Raw genomic sequence first — 19027 nt, 5'->3', positions numbered from 1 at the left:
TACAGGAACAGAATGGACTGCGTGCTGTAATTTTCAAGTTACACCTCATCAGCCATCGCCGCATTCCCAGACTGCTTTGCATCCCAGACTTATGGCCACGGTTCTGGGGGATAAGGAGCGTTCAGCACTTTGCGTTTAATCAATCTGTCCGTGAAGGTGACATTTTCAATTGATCCGCTGCAATTTACTTCGCCGAGTGTCAGGCCTATTTTCATCCGCTGCTGTTTTAAGGCGCTCAGCGGTGCCAGTGTGTTTGGAATATCAGAGGCGCTCTCATTTGAAGGGGCTTTAGGTAAATGCACCTTGTCCTGGAGCCAGGAGAGCGTTTGTGTGTTTACTTTGGTGTCATCGCGTGTGTTTGTTTGCTGTTAAAATCTCTTCATCTTGATTATTTTCCCAGCTTTCCCATCTGTTTCCAAGGCAATGAGTTCATTTATTTGCTAATTAGTAATTAGTGTTTGAGATGATGATGAGAATAGAAAAAATAATCTGTTGCACGATAACTAAATGCAACAGTGATGATTTTTATCAAAATAAGACACTGCAAAAAATCTATTCTGTCTATCTCTTAATCATATTTTCTGTAAATCTAAAGTAAACCCAAAATTACCTAAACAGTTTAAAGCAGAATATATATATATATGTGGTTTTGTGGTCCAGGGTCATTGTAAAATGATACTACAATATACACACACTATCATTCAAATCTCTGGGGTCAGCAATTCCTTCAAAGAAATTAATACTTAAAGTATTAAATGGATAAAAAGTAACAGTAAAGCCTTAGTTAATTACAAAACCAGCAAACAAACAAAAGTAAAAGCTTTCTTTTAATCAAATATATATGTAAATTATGATATATTTCCACAAAAATAACTGTTTCAACATTTATATTAAAAAGAAATATTTAAATGAAGCAAGTCAGTGTATTAGAATGATTTCTGAAGGATCATGTGACACTGACGACTGAATTAATGAAATTTCGCAAGAATAGATGACATTTTAAAATATAAAAAAAATGTAAAACATTTATTTTAAATTGTAATAATACTTTATAATATTTCCACTTTTTTATTTTTGTTTAAAGGGGTCATATGATGCAATTTCATATTTCCCTTTCTCTTTGGAGTGTTACAAGCTGTTAGTGCATAGATAACATCCCTAAAGATGCAAAGATTCGAACCCAAGGAGATATTTTTAATGAAAGATATGACTTGTACACGCACCCCTAAAACAGCTCATTTAAATACAAACTTTTCAGGACATTCAACGTGTCGTTGCGAAAAGAGGATATAACTAGAAGTCAATGGTCCAGTTTTATTCACGACTTTGTTCCAGAACATTCACACAAATATTAGAGTGTGTTCAGCACATTTACAAAGGACGGATTCCTTAAACCTGGAGAATAACCTATGCTGGCTGTGCAGAGAGTAAGGCCAACTCTGCAGGGACAGTATGGTGCTTCTGACTCACAACCTTTAAGTAAGTTACGTTTCCTTATTAAAAGAACCTGTTATTTACAGAAATGCGGACATGTTATGTTTACGAGCCGTGATGGAATGTGTAAAAAGAAGATACTATAGACATGATAATCAATAATTACGTCCTCACTTGGTGCAACAAATGCCTAGTTTGTTGTGGTGTTATAGCGCCGCGACGTTGCATCACGTTATGGGGCGTTATATTTCCATCAGGCACTTACGATATTCTGCCAATCACAATGCACTGCATAGCTGGCCAATCAGTGCACATCTCGCTTTTTTTAGAACGATGAGCTTTGTACAACTCGACCAGTTTCAGAAGGCTTAGAGGAGAAACAGTGAAATAATGTGTTTTTTGCAACGGCACAAACACACTGCATTACATCACATACACAAAATAATGTTCATTTTAGCATTATGCATGACCCCTTTAAATGCACTTTGGTCAGCATGTATTATATATTGCATTACGGTTAAGGATATAACAAAAGGCTTGACTTTCAGCATGCTGGACAATCGTCCTGGGTTACTTAGCATGAGCGCGGCAGGCGGTGTGAATCTCATTTGGGTCAGTCAGTATTAGGCTCTGAGCGTGAGTGGGACGGACAGGCTGTTGAGTCCATCCAGCTGGCCTCAGATCAGTGGGTTTAAGAGCTGCCAGGTGTCAGATGCCAGCTAAAGAACAGGCTGGAGGTGGAATGGCCAGTTTAAATGACGCCAGTCGCACTGTCCTGTCGGTTAGCGAGGCGTTTAGTTCCTGCGATATTAATCAGCGCTGCTATTGTGATACCATTATTTATCTCCGTTTCCCTCCCTGTGTCTCTCTCTCTCTCTGACTATTATTCACGCTCTATTCTCTGCGCGCTCGAATCCATGTTAGAGGCAGATGCTCAATTGGAGTCACATACGTTCATGTATTCAAGTTTGTCTCTGCCATCTTGATTATCATGCAAATCTGTTACTTCCTGGTACTTCATGCAGGCAGGGAATAAAAACAGCCATATTTTGCGGAGCCGACATTAATTTGGTAAAAGTGGATTGCACAAATCTATTGAAGTGGGGACTGAACCTCGATGCATTATTCAAACACGCTTGCATCGGTGCCCTGGAAATAAAAGCACGCCGAATAATCTAAGATGCTATTTTTCATGCATGTGATCCAATATAGCTCATATACCTTCCTTCCACGCTGAGGGTTTTCTTTTGCCTATTTATTTCACTTTCTGTCTTGGCTTTTGCGTATAACTGCGGAGGTAATGTATGTAAAATCTCATACGCGGGAAAAGTCAGAAATATCTCTTTAATATTTCATTTGTTTCCTTTCTTGAGAGCTGTAAGGAAAATAAGGATGTTGCTTATGTTCTATAAAAACTGTGAACCACTGCCCATGAGAAGGAAAAATGACCAATGGGATGTTTAAATATCTCAATTATGTCCCATAGACAACACTGAGATTTAATGGGGAAGAAATTCAGACTTTTGTTTGAGATGCTGAAATATTGGATTAAAATCACGGTTTCTCTGTGACCTAGAAATTTGCTTCGCAGATTTAGCTTTAGCTTGAGATACTGTACTAAAGTTTCACGACAATATCAAAACAATGTCTTAAACTGTGGTTGAACTTAAGAAGATACCGAAAAATCAGACATTGGATCACTTTAGAGTCTCGGTTTCTTTCTTGTAGACCACTCTAATCTGACTCTGATAAAAAACAAACAAATGAATAAACGCTATCAGAAGTCAGGGATCTCATTATGACCTCCAATTTTTCTCATTCAGTCTTTCAAAGATGAAACGGCAAAGTTGTATTTTAGGAGAAGCATCTGAAATGTATTTTTAACACTACAGTTCTGAGGAAATGGAAGATGTTGCTTACAATACCAAAGCCTGTGATCAGAAAATGACCAGTCAGGTGTTTTTAATATCCCAGTAACATTTTGATTCAATGGAAATCAATAGAGACATTTGCTTAAGACACATTGTTCTCAGAATGTAACGTACCATAAACTGAGGTACTGAAGCCAGTGATCAAACTAAATATTAAGTGAATAAATGAACATCAATCAATCAATCAATCAATCAATCAATCAATCAATCAATCAGTCACTTTAGTGTTTCAATTGTTTCTGCAGACAGCATGGAGACTAATTGGGAAACAAAATTTGGGAGAAAAAAGTCATCCATCCATCCCAAATGATTTCAGAAACACCCAAGTAGTCTTAAATTAATACAAAAAAAAAGTCATACTTCTCATTAAAAGTTCAAATATTTTTCAAATATCTTTTTTTTTCCAGTAATGTCACTTATACAAAGAAAAACAAAGACTGTCATAAATGTCATGAGTTCAAATATTTCTCATTTAGTTTTTAGGATCAACAAAGTTATGCTCTATTTAAGACAATTAAAACAATTTAATATATTTTTTTTATTATTAATATTTTTATACCTCCGGGATTTTAATATATCCTCAAACACTTTCCATCTGATACCTCTAAAAGCAAATTACGCAAACTGTTCAATCGGCATTAATATTTATAATTCAATTACTGTATGCCGGTTGTGTAATTTGTTTCTATTTTCATTTCTTCAGATAATTTACGAAAAAAAAACAAGTTAAGACAGACAATTTAAATTCAAGTCTCCCGAGCCATGAACGAGCAACCTCTGAGCTGTTTCTCCGGGCTACTTTAAGTGGACTAGTGGCAGCTCCATTATTCAGGTTGTCTGGCAGGATCCACGGCTCAGATGGAGCCCCGGGCGGCCCCGGAGGGGTCAGTAGATACTGATGGACAGAATTCACTCGTTCAAAAATGGACCCCTCTTATAGGAAGGACCCCCGAGTCCAAGACACTTGCCATGTCTGTCACCGAGGAACTGTGCCAGCCAACAGATCGCCTCACTTTGAAGCCAAAGGCTCTGACACTGCAGAGTTATAGGCCGAGAAGAAAAAGACATGCCGACATTAAAGAATTAGAAAGACCAGACTAGCCTTTGAAGTAAAGGAATTTCACACTATCTCTCGTTCTTTGATTCGTGCTCCATAACTTTGCATGAGGAGGTCTCCCATGGCAACCAAAATGCATTTAAATGATGTCATGTCCGTCACTTAAGGAGAAGGTTTGAATATCTGAAATATAAATTTTGTTTTTGAAGACAGAGTAAACGTACCCCGCATACTAATGGACAGACTAATGTATAATGTATGATGTCAACATGCGAGGCATAAGAATGTCCATATTAATCATCTTAAAGGACCAGTTCGACCAAAAACGAAAGTTTAGCATTATTCACACTTATATTGTACCAAGGGTTTTCCGTCTACTTTTATAGTATTTAATGTACTATTTAATGTATTCTATTTTATAGACTTTTTTCTTGTGATTTTTAATTAAATTTAGATAAACTTTTATGTAGCTTCTTGCTAAGTTTTATTTGTACAGTATTATAGTATTTATTTATAGTAATTATTTATTAATAACTTTTTCTTTTAGTTTTAGTATTACTTTTATATATATATATATATATATATATATATATATATATATATATATATATATATATATATATATAGCTTTTAGTTTAGTTTAGTTAATTTAAATGCTTTTACATATTTTGCCGATTTATAACAACATTTTTCTCGCAATATGCATATTTTTAATGTTGTGTTGTAATTGGTCATTGGTTAATTTGACAAGATTAGGTATGCTGTTCCCAGCATTATTTCGATATAAATAAATACACTGTACAGAAGCACGTATTCATAATGTAAGCCATATTATCTCTACATTCATACTGGTGATGTGGTCCAATAAAGTGGCTGCTCAGTATTCATAAGAAGTCCCAGAATTCCTCTCACCCCATGTTTGCCCTGTTGTCTCAATTTCCCTTTATCACCTCCAAAGACTCAAAATTGAGTGCTATTAGTACGATGGTACAGAGAACTGCATTAAAGCTCGCATAATATTTCTGCCAGGTTCAAACACTCGGTGACAATAGGAGATACGCTAAATAAAATCATCATTACCTCGTCTTTCGTTCACAGATTGCGGATTAGATGCGTCGTGAACGCCCCTGCATTTGCGTGTTTGCGTTTGTATGCGACACACTAACGCCATTAATATTCCGTCTGTGTTTCAGTATCTGTCTGGATGGCCTTAATTATGACAGCTGGCTACCTGGCAGGCCTAGAAATCAGAGCGAGAGGGAAAAATATCAATTGATTCGCCCCAGAGGCCCAGCTGTCAATAACCACAGCGGCACGTCTTCAGAATTCCCCTTTACAGCCCATCTCCAACCACAGTAACAATGAAACTATTATCACTTGGATTACTTCAAGGTTTAAACTGGCCACAGTAGACTACATATCAATGGAATTTCAATTAAAAGGAACCGGTGCGGGATTCAAAGACAAAGAGTGTTGAGCGGGGGCGAGTTTGTGTGAGCTGCTGTACTCTACAGTACAAAAGACAGCGTGAAGAAGGCTTGTGATATTAAAGGGTCTCAAGTGAGGCCTTTAGATCTCACAAATTAACCCATACTTCGTTTATGCACGAAAAATTACAGTAGGTATAAAAGTTTGAGGCCACGAGTGACTGTATATGTGTGTGAGTATGAATTGGCTTGTTTATTTAGTGATGTATTTATTTTTGTCTCAACGGCTCTCCAGCTGGCATAGATTTCTTGAACATTATATTTAATAAGAATGTTTATTTCATCACTTTACCTCACATTCTAAAAGTGGAAAATTATTTTTGTACTGTGTATATATACACATGTTTGTATTGTTTGACTCATTCAATAGTTGGATTACATAATAAAATGTATATATATATATATGTATTTATTTTTATTAATATTATAAACTTTTAATTTTGGGATAAAAAACATACTTGCATGTATATATGTATAATAATTACATGTGCACACACACACACACAGTTATTATTTTTATCGCTATTTTATAATTTTTAGTACTATTTTATAATTTCAGTTACAATTAACTTCAGGATTTACAAATAAAAAAGCAGCATAATGTGAAAGGAAATGATGAAATGAATATGTATTATTATTATTATTATTCTTGCATTTTATTGACAACTTTCATAAATGGCAAGCTATATATTTTCCAATTGACTTCAGGCGAATAAACGAATGCATTTATATATACATACATATGCATGCATGCATAGTATTTACATGCGCACACACATTATTATTATTACTTAATATTGTCCAGAGCTACATAAAATGAGCCGTAAAATGCTGTCACTAATTTTGATGTGGTAGGGCTTTTAGAATATATAAATGGTTTAAAAGGGATTTTAGAAGTATGTGACCTCAAAGAATAATATGGAATAATCCAGGCGTTTCTCAGCTGGCCGTGTTACTGAAATTGGTTATGGGAATTATCTTTGTGGAAAATGAAAAAGCAATATGAAAAGTGGAAAGTAAGAAATGAAAATCATTATTATCACAGGACATAACATGGAAAATAATAGGCTTCTCATATTAGTTGAGTGTTGAATGTCATCTAACTCAAATTTGTAATGGCCTGTAAATTACCCATTCCAATTTTTCTTCTGACTGGATGAAAATTTTTGAACACAAGGCACAGCTCTCACATTTGACGTTAATCAGAATATGCAGTCTTTATCAAATTAATTTCAATATCCAAGAAATATACCATTTTTGATGGCACTGATGACGTTCCAAAGGGGATATTAAGTCATTTTGAGCATGACAGATTCTAAAACAAGACAGACTTTTCTTCTTTGCCGAAAAGGATCAATAAATATTGAAAGACTAAGGATCTTCCATCATTTATGAACTGGGAAGAATCTGAATTTATCCTCTTGAATATATAGCACTCTTCAATGTCTGAGAACAGCATCTGTCTAGTTTTAGTTTAGTGTCTTTCTGTCTTAGTGTCGAGTATGTAGCCAACAGATGCAATATTTCTAATAATTAATTTACATGAATCAGGTTGTTGGAAAGTATGATTCATTTTGGTGATTTCAGATGGTTGATTTCAATGAACTGGCTCACTGATTCACCTAGATGCTTTGTGTTTTATTGAATTCAATACTGCTATTTTCTTTTCCTTAAAGGAATCATTTACTACCTTCAAGTAGTCCCAAACCTGTATCAATGCCGGAAAAAAAAAAAAAAAAAAAAAATTGGAACCAGTACATTTTGGATCATCACTGACTTCCATAGTATTTGGAAGTATAGTGTATATTATATAATGTATATATGTAAATATATACATTATATATTCTATATATCCATTGTCTATATAACAAATATATTGCATAAAATTTTTTTAAATTGGATGTGATTAATTGCAATTGAGCTTTTGTCCAGCACTAATTTATTTATTTATATTTATAGATTTATTTGAGCAATTCTGACAATTTTCACAATTCTAGCTTCATGTCTACCAATTTAGACTTTTTTTTGGTCTAAAAAAATGTGAGAATTTTTCTTTTTTCTTGTGGTGAAAGCAAAGAAACAATTGTGAGACAAAAAAAAAACCCTAATCTGAATTACCTTTTTATTTATATTTTAATTCTATGTCAAAAACTAAAACAGAATTTTGAGGGGGAATTTTATTTTCTCTCTCTCAAAATTGTGTGTTTATATATCACTAGCCTGTTGATGTCATGCAATTTTGACCTATTTTTCTCAGAATTGCAAGAAGAAAAAAAGGACATTTTCTTATGAAATGGACTTTCATAGGGAAGTTTAATTAGTCACCCTAATTGAGATAAATGCAGTTTTGTCATTTAACTCGTATACTAGGAAACTTCAAAGTATCTTTCCAAACTTTCGTTCAACTCTGAATTGTTTTCAGACAAATCTGGGATCTGAGAGAGCCTCAATCTAAAGGTTTATCTCAAAGCAATAAATGACAATCATATAGTGATATGAAAGAAGCTTGATATTATCAGAAATGTAATCTGATTTATCTTCTCCCTGAATTCTAAATCTGTATTTTTGCTCCAGGTGGCTGTGGATTTCTAATACAGCGAATCAGAGGTTGGAGTTTATTTGGATTTACTGGTGTCTTGATTGAACTGGTGAGTACAAATAATTTTTACCACAGTAAAATGCAAAAAAAATGTGTATTGGCATTGACTATACTGCTGGAAAATGCAAATTAAGTTGGTAGGATTCACTAAAATGGTTAAAATATCATACTTTTTCTGCCCGTCATGAGCATAATGTCTAAAAAGTGTTAAAAGTCAATGGAAATGACCGGTTAAAACAATTGAAAATTTATTAAAAGGCCATTGAAAAGTCTGGGGATCCAATAAAAAGCAGCTAGCATGTTTTTAAAGTGGTTTTAGTGTCATTGTGACTCAACGGGCCTCCAGTGATCAGATCACCTTCCCAACCCTGAAGTTTCCAGCAGAGAGCGTCTTGCAATTTTCTTAACAAGACAAATGAGAAGGTGTTGGATAACTGTTAATTACATCCATCAGCGGCTAACGCAGATTAGCACTAGCATACCTGTGGAGCTAACAGCTGTTTCTAGCACCAAAAGGCTTCGGCGGGCCTATCCGAGGCGAGCTTTTCATATTAATTAATGACAAAAGTCGTTTAATCTGAGGGATCGTTTTCATATTCTGTTATGTAATGGAGATTTCATAATTACACAATTGTGGATGGTTGCGAGTCTCTTTAGAGCGTGAATAAACAACAGGGTGAACTATTGCCCCAGGATTTAAATCGGTTAAATTTGTTCGCATGGTTTCCGTGGAGTGAAAAGCGCTTTACCTTGAGGCTATCTTGACTGGCCCTGCTGCGAATAAATGTTTAGTGTTTTCTGGATATAATTTGGCTTGTTCAGATAAAGAGCTGTTTTATTCAGATGTTCACGTTTGATTTCGAAAACACTGCTTTATTTCGGTTTCTCTGGGAATTGCTGTTGAAATATACATTGGACTTCAGATGTAGTGATTAGATACGTTTCCTTGGAAATTTCTGAGCTGGGCATTATACATTGTTATTTTCATTTAAGAGTGAAATACTGGAAGGAATTTCATGTTTACAAATGAGTGTTACTTCCTGTTAAGGGATGTAACGCTTACAGTTTATTGGTTTGCGTCGCAACTTACGTCATTGTTATATAATTAAATAATTTTCATGTCGATTCCTAAATTTACAAGAATTTACAATTTACAATGTACGGCAATACATTGGTGTCATATCATTTATCAGCCGGTTACTTTTCTGCTTTCTGTATTTATGTTTTAAATGTTTATTATGTCAGTATTGTTTTTTTCATGGATATGATTTTTTTTTTATCATGTTGTGATGTCTAAATTTACTTGTAGCATGATTAATGTTAATGTTATTCATTTTCATTTATTAAGACTTTTTTTTTAAAGGAAAGATGTAGGTTATTTTTTGAATCCACTAAAATAAAACTAACTATCAGGTTTCCAGTATCAAACCGTTTCAGTTGAGTTCAAATGAATTCATTTCAATTGTTAGAAACAATTCAGCGTGGTGTTAATATTTTAATAAATGCAATACGTTTAGTTAACAATAGCAATGGTTTGTGTCAGTTCAAAATTAAAACTGAAAATATAAAAACAATGAAAATGTTCCTCTATAGAAGCCTCACACTTCAGTGCGTTTAGTTCACTTTATAATCCAAACGTACTGCAGGCTGCACCACATGGTTAAAATATAAACTTGCTTTCATTGAATTTTTTCAGCCACGGTGCATATAACATTACTTCACTTCAAAATGCGAAAAAATGTTCTACTTGGCAACCCACCCTCAAACATTATATTCCAGGCCCTGTCAGCACATGCTGGAGTTTCAAAGTACTTCAGAAGCCAAACTTTAGCTCTTCCACAGCCACTACTGTTGAAGTATACAAGCGTTTGTGGGACAGGCTGTCTGTTCTGGTGATGGTTCTATTTGCCCGGTCCCCACATCGCCGCTGGATCACTGAGCTCCAGTACGTGAGGAACCGCTCCAACGAGCCCCTTCAGCATTAATTAACATGGTCATTAATCAAGTCCAGTACAGATAGCGGCTTAATCCTGCTGTAATGCACTTTTCTGGAGGGGAGGCTCCAAGAAGTTAATTGGATTTGATTGGATATTGCTATGATAGTCCCGCACAGAACATCTTTAGCTATTAAGTGAAGTTGTTGCCTTTGATTATACTGTTTTGTAGTGGCATGTGTTCCAGCCTGACGTGAGCTACGGTCTGATAGAAGTGCCCTTCAAAGCTGATTTGACAGCTGAATTCTTTCTGCCTTCGTCTCTTTCAGCTAGGTTTGTTTGACTGTCCGTAAGCATCTCTGAATAAGCAGCTTTAGTGTGTCAGCCACGCTTAAAAGAGCCCATGCATTGTTTGATCTGCTATCCGAACGAAACAAACAACCATTTAAAGGAAGAGTGCACTTAAAAATAACAACTTGACATTATTTATTACATGTGATTGTTTTTTTATTTTTTTTTCGGAACACTGTACACCCAAATATATTGTATATTCCATTCTAAAATTAAACCGGTGGCGTGTGAATCAATTGTTTGTGAATCAGACCGCAACTGTGTTTTATGCGTTTGATTCGTGAAAAAGAATCACTCTTTATAGTTACACTCTCTTTGTAGTTTCTCAATCATAAGAACTGCTTCTATGCAACTGCTTCTACACTTTTAAAAAATTAATTTTGTGTTTTTTTTTAATATTATGATGCAAACAGCGCAGTACTTTGAATCAGATATATGATATGACATGATATGATATATGATGAACGTGAATTTGGTATTTTTGTCTTCTTTCTAGTCAAAATATCGACCAATTCTTAAATTAATACGCATTTACTTGATGTTTAGCCTCGTTTCTAAGCTCAAAAAAATGTAAATGGATAGTTCACCCCAAAAAATTCTGTCAATAACTCGTAAAAAGCTCGTAAGACCTTCGTTTATCTTCAAATATAGATAATTTCAATGAATTCTAGGAGCTTTCTGACCCTACAAGGTCCTTAGGCTCAGAAACATAGCAAGGACCAATCGGTGACATCAATGGTTTTACCGTAATTTTACGAAGTTACGAGAATACAAAAAGTATTGAGTGTCACCCTATAGCGGCATTTTGAAGAATCACATACGTAAAAAAAAAATTGCCATTTATGCTGTCATCTGATCATAAATGACGCATCTGTATATATCTGTTGCATATATTAAGTAAGTGATATTCTCCAAAATGGCACTATAGGCTGGAGATCACTTATTGTTGAATAAAGTCGCGCACAAAAAGTATTCTCGTAGCTTCGTAAAATTAGAGTTGAACTACTGCTGCCACGGATTATTTTAACAATCTCAGATCTTCAAATGCATCGAAAATATATTAATTTGTGTTCCAAAGATGAACAAAGGTTTTACAGGGTTGGAACAACACCAGTGTGAGTAATCAATGACGGAATTTCCATATTTTTGTAGGCATATCTTTTTAAGCCGCATTTTGAAACAAGTCAAATGATCTGCCAGTTGGGTAAGTAAAATTCTAATCAAAAATGTGTACGTCTTATGTTCTTTCTAAATAAATGCATCTAAGAATTTATTATAAGAGTAAGATAAGCCTTTCTTTTTTTCTTTTTTGCAGCGTTGTCACCCAGTTGACAATGGTTGTATTATTTGACAACGCACATGGTACGATTTAACTGCCATTGATGTCTCAAACCTTGAGGAGTGTGTATGATGTGCTCTGCCCCACAATTCTCCTCCTCATACCCAACTGAAATTAGGGCAGTACGTGAGAGGCATGCCGGGTAGCAAACATCTCTCTTATAAGGCCTTTTCCCGCATTTTTTAAGGCTCTTATTGAGCACAGTAGACGTGATAGACCTTTATTCTCAGCTTGGGGTTACACACACAGATATATTTAAATGGGGGTTGGGCATTTAATATTCATTAAAGAGGAAAATGAGGGGACAACCTCATTAAAATCGTACAAGGATAGGACCGTCTTGCTCTTTTTTCTCTCCAAACTTCTTTCTACTTCCCGCACTAGGACATATGGCGACTCTTAAGCTTTAAGTATTGCTTTCGCTTCTTTTCTCTTTGTGTATAAGAGAAAAACTCATCTCAGTTTAAATCTGTCGGCATGTTTTTTTTGGTCAGGTCATATGCATCAGCCCCCAATTAAAATGCTTTATTTTATGCTCGCATAAGGAAACTTGTGTAGATAAGAAACATACTGTATATGCCTTTTTTTGTCCGTTTGACATTCAGCACACTCAGTATGAAGGTCTTTGGTTGAAGGAACTCCCTGAAGTGAAAAGACCTTTTCAGTTAATGTTCACTAGGTTCAAGAAGACACTTGCCCTGTTTTCCTGTGGGATTCAAGGCCATGTTGTTTTGGCTTTTGGAGACCAGTTTTTTTTTTTTTTTTTTTTTTTCAGCAGTCCATTGTGAGACCATAATGAGGATAGGAGGGACGCTCTGAGGTCAATCAAGGTGCATTCTCTTTTTCTTTCTTTCTTTTTTTTTTTTTTAATAATTATTATTATCCTTCATGGTCACATTCAGAACTGAACTGAGACCATGAATTCACATTATATTCTAGCAAAAGGAAGTGCCACTTAAAATTATTTTCTTAATGTAACTTCTGATTCTGACAAGTTATAAATGTAATAACTGTCTCGCACACAACACATGGATCGTGTTGCATGAAATAAAATGCAAAAATGTACATTTGTCGGGACAGTGTGCTAAAATGAATTTTTAAATAATCTACTGAAATAAATACATTTTATATATTGGGAGATTTACCAAAATAAAAAAATTAATTCTTTTATTTAGCAAATATGCACTAAATTGCTACAAAGCAACAAAGGCATTCATACATACATACATATATATATATATATATATATATATATATATATATATATATATATATATATTCATAATTCTATTAATCATTTATCATCATTCTATTATTCTATTAATCAAAAATCACCAAAAAAAGTCATCATGTGACACTGAAGTGCTGAATTTTTTGCCATCACAGGAATAAATTACATTTTAAAATACATTTAAATTAACGGACAAATAAATTTAAAATAACATTATTTATTTATGTGTTCATTTGGATCTTAATTTTTCCATTAAAAAACATGTTTGCATTGACCGTTCATTTCTCTACCATAAGGCGACTCCAAAGGCTTTTCAGGGAATTTGGCAGTACATCCAGCCGTCCTCACAACCGCAGGCCACGTGTAACCACACCAGCCACCCGGACAGCTGCTGCAACAATCGGTTTGCATAACCGAAGAATTCTGCACAAGCTGTCAGAAACCATCTCAGGGAAGCTCATCTGCATGCTCATCGTCCTCATCGGGGACTTGACCTGACTGCGGTTTGTCGTCGTAACCGACTTGAATGGGCAAATGCTCACATTCGATGGCAGTTTGGAGAGGTTTTCTCTTCACGGATGAATCCTGGTTTTCACTGTACAGGGCAGACGGCAGACAGCGTGTGGGTGAGCGGTTTGCTGATGTCAACGTTGTGGATCGAGTGGCCCGTGGTGGTGGAGGTGGGGTTATGGTATGGGCAGGTGTGTGTTATGGACAACGAACACAGGTGCATTTAATCGATGGTATTTTGAAAGCACAGAGGTACCGTGCCGACGTCCTGAGGTCCATTGTTGTGCCATTCATCCACGACCATCGCCTCATGTTGCAGCCTTAATGCACGGCCCCATTCCTGGAAGCTGAACCGGCATACTCAACGTACCCATTTAGCATGTTTGAAATGCTCTGGTTCGGCATATAAGACAGCGATATCCAGTTCCACCCGATATCCAGCAAGTGAAGCCGCTGAAGAGAAGTGGACTAGCATTCCAATAGTTTTCAGACCCCCCAGACCCCCACACTACACATTTTAGAGTTTTTTTTTTTTTTTTTATTGTGGCCAGCCTAAGGCACACCTGTGCAATAATCATGCTGTCTAATAAGCATCTGGACATGCCACACCTGTGAGGTAGATGGATTATCTCAGCAAAGGAGAAGCGCTCACTAACACAGATATAGACCCATTTGTGAACAATATTTTGCGTATATAGAAAAAGCCTTAGATCTTTGTGTTCATTTTATTCTCTTCACTCTCAAGCACGGCGTTTGCCACATTGGGGCAGAGCTAACTTCGCTAAACTATTTTCCCCAGTTACTTTTAACCAACCGGCATCATGTTGTTTTTCATTGGATGTATGAAGTCGGTTTCCCTCAAGGCCACAAACATGCTGCGTGCCCGCTGTGCAACAATGCATGCTTTAGACGGCGACAGCTAGCGCAAAATCACTGATGCTAGCAAAGGTGTCATGCTTCACTTAGTGCCCTGCATGACTTGGTTGTGTGATGTCTCAGTCTCTCTCTCTATATACATTCATGTGGCTTTACTTTGAAAATCACCTCACACGCCATAATCCCCGTGGTATCCTGTCTCGGATCTTATACTGCTTTCCTAGAAGTAAGAAGTCATTTGAGATAATTTTATCCGAAGCAACTTAATACAGTTATTAGAGTGGCAATACCCTGCAACAACCTGGGATTAAGTGCGTTGCCAAAAGAAATCAGTGTGCTGTGATAGGTATAGAAGATACTAACTATAATTAGGCTATCCACATATACTAAGTTATGCTAAATGTATACATGCATGTATGTGTGTGTGTATATAAATATATAAAAATATATAAAACTATATAATTAATAAATAATATTAACTACCACAACGACCACAATATTGGTTATATTTGAATGAGTCTAGCTTCACAGGCTATTTTAATAAATAGAATAGTGTATTCTAAGCAGTATATAGTTAGTAGTAAGCTATATTCCATTCCGAACATAGCTTTCTCTATCTATTCATCTTATTCCGTGAGTGTTGGGCTTCTCGGCTCTATTGCTTTCCTGCCACGACTCTCAAACACCTGGACCCATGTGAGAATGGCGCCAGCTTTGATCCAGGCCCAAGAGACTCCGTTTCCCACCCCTGAATTATGGCTCCAGCACAAACATGAAGAGCAACTATAAATCAAATGCGGAATACATTGTGACTGGCAGCAGAAATGAAACGGAGGGGAAGAAAAAAGGCAGAAAGTGCAAGGTGATAATGTGAGAAACGTGCTAAGAATCACAGACGCATGTCGTAAAGCTTGATATTTAATTACAATGTTAATGAGCAAACCAGAAACCACTCCTCGATCTTTTTCAACTGCTGCTTCGCTTTGTGATCCAAACGAACAGAAACAGAGCTATCGTAGTCCCCAAAAATGTTTTCATCTTTTTCAAGCGGTCACATCACGCAGTCAGCGCATGCTTACGAAACGCGCGCCCCGTAGCACGAGCCGAGCATATGTCATATTTGTTTTCATGCTAATGTGTGAATCCGAAGAGGATGTGTTCCTGAAAACCGGTCCAGGCTTTTTTCACCTTGTGGGGCTCCAGGGACAAGTGGGATCCTCTTCTCTCTTGTCAATGTGTAGATGGTTGAAACTCCCCCAGGTCATCCAGACCTCCCCCTCACCAGCAATCCTTCAATCCACTCTCTCTCTGCTCTCCACTAATGGAGGCTGAAGGACTGTCACTCTGGCCTGCATTACGACTTCAAGGGCTTCAACTCTGTTTCCCTCCGTTCTCCAGCGGAACTCCAGCTGGACTCCTGTGGATTCTTGAAATCGGTTCACATGTAGACAGGCATGATATCATTTTAAGGATACTGAAGGACTGTGTATTTCGGCTACTAGAAAAAAAAAAAAACATTACAGTTACACTACTGATTTAAATAAATAAATGATTAGATAAATTCATGAGCTGGAAGTTCATTTAAATTGGCCACACCCACAGGACTCGCATCCAAAATAAAAAGTTATTTATATAATACATATATGTATTATGTAATGTTATAAATAAAACACAAATATAATTTATATTTAAAAATTCAAATATATTTAATATATAATTTATTTTCTTATATACATGCATGCGTCTTTATATACATAAAAATGTACACAGCACACAAAAACTTATTTTTGATTGTGGTCAATCAACTTTTTGTTACATTTTTATTCTTTATTTATTTTTAGCTTTATTTTTAGTTTTTGTTTTACTAAGTATAGTATTTCAACTTAGTTCAGGACGGATTTTTAAAATTCAAGTTTCCCATATAATATTTATATTTATCTACATTTTTACTGTTAGTTTTAGATGCTACTGGAAGTTATTGCAATTCACAGACGAATACCTCAAAGAAATGTATTACTTTTTGGTCGAAAATTTTTAAACATGAATTTATGTTAATATTATATATATATATATATATATATATATATATATATATATATATATATATATATATATGTATATGTATATATATATATATATATATATATATATATATATATATATATATATATATATATATATATATATATATATATATATATATATATATATATATATATATATATATATATATATATATATATATATATATATATATATATATATATATATTATAATTATTTTATACAAATGTATGTCGAATAATTAGAATGTTTATATATATATATATATATATATATATATATATATATATATATATATAAACATTCTAATTATTCGACATACATTTGTATAAAATAATTATAATAATGCATTATACAAACATTATTATTTAAATAATAGAGTAGTTACTGAATTCACTGTAAGTGCTTATTGTCATTTCATATTTTAAGTGAATTAGCAATTACGTTGGACGCTTAGATATACATATAGAAAATGCATCTGCAATTACCTTACTTGCCAATGTGACAGACTAAAACCTGACTATTTACGCCACTGTTTTGCCAATAATTGAATGATTATCAAAGATTTTCAGCCTCAGCATTAACAAAAGGCTCATTCACATTCCATACAATTTAGCAAGCCATCGCCAGTTGTTTCTTCAAAGAAGGAGAGGAGTTGTTTTTGTCGAGATATGGAATCATTAAAGAAAGCAGCCGCTGCCCCTGCTGTACTGCATCCTTCAAAGAAAATCTATTACCACTTAGCGTCGGCTTCTCCTCCGCTGGAACTCTCAGTCTGGGATTCAATTTACTCTGCAGACGAGGATTAAAAAATCATACATTTATTACCCAGCTTAATTTTTCCTCAGTATTGCCCACTGGTTTAAAATTGTTTTAAATCCGTTCATATCTGAACACTATAGGACGAGCTTTTCAGGCTCGTGAATGGAAACGGTATGGCAGGCGTATGTCAGGTGTTTAGCAGTTAGCATTGCATACACTGCAATTCATTATTTTTAGCTAAAATGTCGCTTGTGCAAGCTGTATTTCGAAGAATGCATTATACAGTATATTAATGCTGTATCATAATGGATATTTTTATTAGCTGGTATTTCATGTATGCTTAGAGGTTATTTAAAATGCACGGAATCTTGACTAAGCACTAATCATTTCCTAGCAATGTTATTTAGCAAATTTCTTGATAAATATTTCTTTTTGATTCTTGGCATTTGAAATTTTACGAATTATCCGCGATCGGTCACAATACAACAGTTAACGAATTAGCTATCAGTCAAAATTGTAATGTTAGTGTATCCCTATTTTGGTGCTAAAAATAAATCACTAATAACTAGTCATTTGCAAATTAAATATTACAACATATATTTAAATGAGTTGTCTATTTCTCTCACTTTTTAAATTGAGCTTATTAAAGATGTTTTACTGTAATTCGCGCAATTATGTTTGATGTAAACCTGGTTTCAATATGATTTTATTGACTAGAAACATTTTTGCGTATGTTTTCCAAAGATCATAGCAGCAGCTATTCATCAGGTAATGATTAAATCATAATTGCTTTACAAAACGTTTCCATGCTATATAGTAAAAAAACAACAACAGCACAATCTCATGGGAATTTGTAGCATTTTGGCTAATTTGATTTCATATAATCTCATTTGCACGTTTTTGAATGGTTTATCCATTCATTTTCTACAGCCCAGTGATGTTTAAAGGTTTTTTCCTTTTTCTAAAGGTCATACGTTTTACTTTTTTCCCCAATGTATACATTCATACAAAATCATCACCATGTAAAAAAATCACCACCGTTTACAGATTTTGGAAGCGTAAACGAACACTCAACTTTCACAGTAAAAAATGATGCGGACTGACATTGACAGAACTGGCAATCACAGCTGCCATTTAAATGGGTTTACTTTTTACAGTGTATTCTTTGGGGGGTAAGCACCATTAAGGGATTTACATAATTCCTTCCATCGCGCTGGATGCAAAAACAAAGCAGCGCAAGCAAACAAAGAACGCAAACGTCGAGCGCAATTCATTCAGCGAGTTCCCCCACAATGTAATTTGCGTGGTCCATAAGAACAGCATTCTGGAGCACAAAAGATACTCCCAAAGAGCCTAGATCTCACACAGGCACTGGAATTGGCATCTGATGATTCCCTTATCAAAGAAACAAGACGTTTTTTTTACTGAAAAGAGTGAGAATGAAAGAGCTGGT

The 19027-nt window shown here is 35.1% G+C and overlaps 1 protein-coding gene across 1 annotated transcript in view; it reads left to right on the top strand.

Moving 5' to 3' along the window:
- Positions 1 to 19027, top strand: part of lrrc4ca (leucine rich repeat containing 4C, genome duplicate a) — a 173041-nt gene that overhangs the window by 45869 nt on the left and 108145 nt on the right. Inside the window, exon 2 of the mRNA XM_043228689.1 lies at positions 8484 to 8557. The gene's annotated coding sequence lies outside the window, so the exon portion shown is untranslated. The remainder of the gene's footprint in view (positions 1 to 8483; positions 8558 to 19027) is intronic.

Source organism: Puntigrus tetrazona, chromosome 25 (assembly GCF_018831695.1).
Source record: "Puntigrus tetrazona isolate hp1 chromosome 25, ASM1883169v1, whole genome shotgun sequence".
Classification (NCBI taxonomy): Eukaryota; Metazoa; Chordata; class Actinopteri; order Cypriniformes; family Cyprinidae; genus Puntigrus; species Puntigrus tetrazona.
The sequence above is the reverse complement of the archived record's forward strand: the minus strand, read 5'-3'. Positions and strand labels throughout refer to the sequence as shown.